The sequence below is a fragment of the Meleagris gallopavo genome, chromosome 4, assembly GCF_000146605.3.
Source record: "Meleagris gallopavo isolate NT-WF06-2002-E0010 breed Aviagen turkey brand Nicholas breeding stock chromosome 4, Turkey_5.1, whole genome shotgun sequence".
Lineage (NCBI taxonomy): Eukaryota > Metazoa > Chordata > Aves > Galliformes > Phasianidae > Meleagris > Meleagris gallopavo.
The window spans coordinates 58,702,353-58,708,027 of record NC_015014.2 but is presented as its reverse complement, the minus strand read 5'-3'; positions in this window follow the sequence as shown (position 1 = coordinate 58,708,027).

Genomic DNA, 5,675 nt, shown 5'->3' with positions numbered 1-5,675 from the left:
ACCCACTGTTCCCTTCGGCCACTCTTTTTTCTCAGATCAATGCACATTTTATGCTTGATGAAGACGAGTCTATGTACAGTTACCTGTGCTGAATGCCCAAGGCAAGAGTAGTCCTTTAGCATATCTTGCAAGTCAATATATATGAGATTTCTGATTGGCCAACCCTGCCAAAATAACATGGAGAAAATCTCACTGGGTTCAGTCACTGCTTTACTAACATGAGGTTGATAGGGATGAACTGCTGGCTTAACAGCTCAAATCTCACTGGCAACTTCAAACAGGAGAAGTGCAAAGCCATTCCCAGAATGAATCCTCGACTGACCAGTTGCCACAGCTGATGGCAGCCTTGGTCAACTCCACGCAGTGCTGTCCTCTTCTTCATCTTTTTTTTCTTACATTGACCTATGCCAAGGCTTCTTTTCCTTGCAAAGCTGCACATTATGCCAATCCACTGTGGCTATGACTTGCAGAATTTGAGCTATTTCCCTTGAATTATTGGAGCGCATCTTTTTGATCCTTATATTCCTTCCTCTGATTTGAAGTGATGTCATATAGATCAGGGCTCATAATGGTGCTATAGAGGTTCTTGAAAAAGTGAGGGTTTCTGTTTTGCCTTTCCTTACGTGTTTTAGAGAAGGAGAAACCAACAGGATGGCAACTGTAGACATACTATAGGTTGAAATGCCTCCGTTCAGTATCCCAATGGCTAGTCACAATTCAGAATAAATAGCTTTGCTGTCTCATGTATGGAGAGAAGAATAAATTTAGATTTGGCTTTGTCAGTCCCACTACAACTCTGCCCTGTGCTGGCAGACTGATGTCTTTGTCAGCGGCTACAATGTGCTCTGTAGTAGCACATACACATATATAGTAGTCCTTAGGCTTATTGCAGTAGGGTTGCTGATGTTGCTGATATTCTGCTATTGAGATTAATTAGACATGTTTATTGTAAAAGAGCATTTTATTTCAAGGCTTACTTGAGGAATAAATAAATAAATAAATAGGACTAAGTAACAGCAGTCATTTACAGCTATTATCCCAAAATGACAAAATTGCTCATTCTAACCACTTGTGTTTATAAATTTGAAACTGTAATTCTTCCTTGAAATAAATCCTGAACTACAAAGTTTACTCCTGGTCCTATATGGCCCTTAAGAAGTGCAGAGCTACTAATAAATCATCTCCAACTGTTGGCCCATCTGTAAAGCTACCTCAAAGCACAGTTTTCTGCCGAGCATTTGCAGTGTTGTGAGAACACTACTGTCCCCTGTGCCACTGTGGGGGTCCCATTCCCCTCTGCAGTTCCATTCTGTCCCATAGTTGCCTACCAGGAGAAGGGAAGTTCCTCATCCATTCCCCATCCAGCCCCAGGAGATGCCACCTGTGTTTCTTGGGAGGTCGAGACCCAGCTGCTGACTTTCCCTGCCCCCAGATTCTTTCTGGCTGGGATGATGCTCATGTTTTCACCTTAACAGCCCAGTCATGGCTGCCCTAAGGTGCTGATACATTTTTGTTGACTTGTAAAAGAGGGATATGGAGATATTCAAGACCTGTATGGATGCCTATCTGTGTGACCTATTGTAGGGTACCTGCTTTATCGGGGGGGTGGACTTGATATCTCTTGAGGTCTCTTCCTACCCTGCAATGCTGTGACTCTGATAAAAGCACACAGAGTGACTGGTCCTCTGTCCTCCGAGTCCTTGTTTTCTACCAGAATTTTTATGAACATAGCCCATTTTCACCACTGAAATTGCTATTTCTATTCCATGCTACTCAAAAATGACTGGATTTTACTACTCATTTTGTGCAAGACCATCTCAGAGTTAATGGGCAGAGTACGATCCAGAGATGTTGATAGCAAATGTTCCAATAGAAGTAACTAACAAGAAAAACCTATAATTTACACATGCCATTCAACAGATCCAGTTATTGATCCAAAAATATTGAAATGATTAGTATTAGATAAACAAAATAGCTTTTTTATCTTAATAATTTTCTGAGAACAGATGCTCACATAGGATGTGGGTATGCATGCAATGAGAATACATATTTTATCATTGCACAAATAAATATATCTTCTTTTTTCTTCATCTTGCTTCAAAACTCTCTGATCTCTATCTCTAGAGGTCCCTTCCAACCCCTACAATTCTGTGATTCTGTGATTCTGTGATCTTTAGTAGTTCATCATATGATCTCTTGCTGTATTATCTACACCTTCTGTAGCCCCTGAAAAATATCAATATGAGTTTTTAGAATACAGTTATAGATGTTATAAAAAAATCATATTCTATGCAATAGAAATTACAGAAAGAACTAAGTTGACCAGGAAAACATTAACAAAAGCACTATTTCCTTTGCCTTTGGTTGTGATTGACATTTGTGTTTCATCTTTTACCATGAGTTTAAGTTGTCAGGGCCAGCATGAACAACAGGAAAAGGACATCTGTGAAATCTCCTTTGATGACATCAATTACTTCATGACTTCAAGCAAGAATAATCAACAACTTGTGTGGGAACTATATCACCCTCCCCCCCCCTCCCCTACCCCCACCCCCCCAAAAAAAAATACAACAGAAGTACTGGGAGGGCTGTTTATTCTCTCACCTGGTTAATTAACACTATCCATCACAGTCTCAAGTCAACAAAAACACTGATGGGTTTTAAAGCCAGAAGGGATAACTGTAATCATCTGCAATTGCTTTCCTCCCTGCACAGCCTCCAGACCCCTGCCTGGTGCTAGGATGAGCTGCTGGGGAGTGGAGGCACCACGGTTAAGAAATGCACTCAGCCTTGAATTTCAGATCTCAAACACAGCAAATCCATTACAATCTCAAATCAATGGTGTCAGCTACTAATTGTCCTCACTGTTCAAACCGTGCACCTTATCTATGCCCTGATTTCCCATCAATTCAGTTTCCAGCCACTGCAGTTTTAAAACCTTACCTGAAAGATAAAAAGAGCCCTATTACCAGGAAACATCCCTCACTCATCAGACATTTCCAGCTCTTTTGAACCCTTCTGGTGCTCTCTGCTCAGCTCAGGAAGTTTCCCAAACAATTTCTACACTCATTTGCCTACACACACACATATATATATATATACAGCAGAACAGAACCAAGTCTAAAGGATTTTTCTGTGCTGAACAAATTGATGACATCAGTCCTCTCCTCTTCCTTCCTTACTCAACATCTTCTCTTTCTATATATATACACAGCTTTGTCCATTCCTCTGCAGCATTTCAGCTTCAGTGGATGAAACCAATGGAGCTTAAGCTAAACAGAGCTCCACTTGAGCATACCTCCAAAGCTAAGAGCAGCACAGCTGCCTCACCAATATGGCATCACGTGCAGTGACTTCAGGTTGGATGTCAGGAAAAATTTCTTCTCAGAAAGAGTAATTGGGCACTAGCACAGGCTGTCCAGGGAGCTGGTGGAGTCAACATCCCTGGAGGCGTTAAAGAAATGTGGTAATGTGGCACTGAGGGACGTGGTCAGTGGGCATGGTGGGGATGGGCTGATGGTTGGACTGGATGATCTTAGTGGTCTTTTCCAACCTTAATGATTCTATGATTCTGTGACTTCTAGGAACCTTACCTGAGTTGGAACCTAATTGATCAGAGCTGTCTGGTGAGGAGTTTTTGTAGCCCAGCCCTTAGTAGTTCATCTATGTCTATAGCTTTGACCATCCTTCTGGCATTAATTATTTTTTATCTCTTTGCACTAAGTACCTCTTAGGTGAGAGTGTGCTAATTTGGAAACATCACCTGCTTTTGAATGAATGTCTTTTTTTCAGAACAGTGCATTTCTGTATTTTGAAATGGAAATAGACTGAGCTGCAAGGAAAGGAAAGAGTGGCAGTAAAACACACATCTCAAGAATCAGGAACTGCAAACTGTTTTTTCCCTCAGAAGCATTGCAATAGCAGTTAAATTCCATTACTTTGAATCTGCCAGCTGTGAGAGGATTCTAACAGGTGAATAAAATAAAAAGAGAGAAATGAGACGAAGCTCTGTAGGAAAAGCACAAAGCCATTACAGAGATGATATCAGGATGAAAAAAACCACCCCAAATCTCTCAGCAAGTGACAGCTGTGGCTTTAATGGACGCTCTTAAAATGATATTTATATGCAAACTGCCTACAGAAAGTAAAAAAAGGATGCTTGTATCCTATAAATGTTAAAGGATTTTATCACAGGCTTAAAAGATATTGATGAAATGGGTGAAATACTACAACATCTGTAACTGTCCCCATTAAACCATGGCCCTGGGCCCAGTTCTGCTTCCAGTGTTGCACTACATATAGTGCAACTGCTGTTTTTTTCCCCCTTGCCCCCTCTGCTGAACCAATTGCCATGGCACACAAACAAGCAGCTTTGTCTGCCGCACTAAAGGGATTGTGAATGCCTGCTGCACTGCTGTGGCTTGGAATGAGTTCAGAGTGCACATAGTGCTGGGTCACCACTACAGACTGCACTTCCAGGAGCCCATGGATCCAGTAAGTGAACCAACTTCTTCCATAGAATCTCTGATGGCAACTTCATAGAATCATCATAGAATCATAGGATCATTAGAGTTGGAAGGGGCCATCAATGACCATCTGGTCCAACTCTCTTGCAATGAATAGGGATAGCTAGAGCTGAATGAGGCTGCTCAGAGCCTGACCTTGGTGTCTCACTCCAGCTCACAGTAGCTGGAGCTCAGGAGCATTTGCTAAAAAATTAGGTGAGAAAGGATCATATCTGAATTCTCATCTACACAGGAGTCAGAGACATCCAGATATTGCCATGCAAATACACTTCAAAAATTCCTCTCGACTTTGTGTCACTCTCTGGAGGTCCTGCAGAAAGCAGAATACAACTCCATTCTTTAGATGATGACCATTTAGAGCTCAGACCATCTTGTTCTGATAGGTCAGAGCACCTCGCCTGACCTCCCTAGGAGGAGGGCAGCCAGCCTGCTGCTCATTGGTACTGAACCACCAAGCCCTGTGCTGTCCTGTTATAATCAGGCTACTGTTGTTGTCATGCACAAAAGCTAGGTGTGTGTGTGTTCAAATAGCTAACACATAGTGACACTGTATGCATGGAAATGCATGCATGTTATCACTATTATACATAAATGCGTTTACATGTCTATGCACACCTCTGCACCTCCAAAGCAATGCATGCATGCTAAACAAGCAAATCAGGTCACTAATTTTTGTTGTACAAAATGTCCACATTTCGGGATCAGTGGCTTCAGGGGCCATATACACAAATACCTGTGGGATTTGTTCCTTCCTTACATCCATCTCAGGAGGACCGCTTGGGTTGTGCGAGCAGCACAGTGCCTCAGCATCCCCGCTTTAGTCATGCTGCTCAGAGCTCGGTGACAAAAGCTATAGGCTCCCTCCAATATTAAATATAACTCGGCTTAAACATGCAAAAGCAGGGCCAATTTCTTCAGCAAGAGCTAAAGTGGAGCTCCAGTTGTTGTTTTTTTTTTTAGAAAATTGCCTAAAAGGTTGCCGAGCTTCTGTTATTTCAGCATTTAGCAACACTGTCTCTGCATCCTGGCTCGTGTCACTCCACATCCAGGAGGTCTTTGAGGGTTCTGCCCGATCCCACTCGCAGCTGCTACTGCCCCGTGCATCCCAAACGGTATGCTCAGTCGGGGACGGGTCCGGTCCTATCAAAG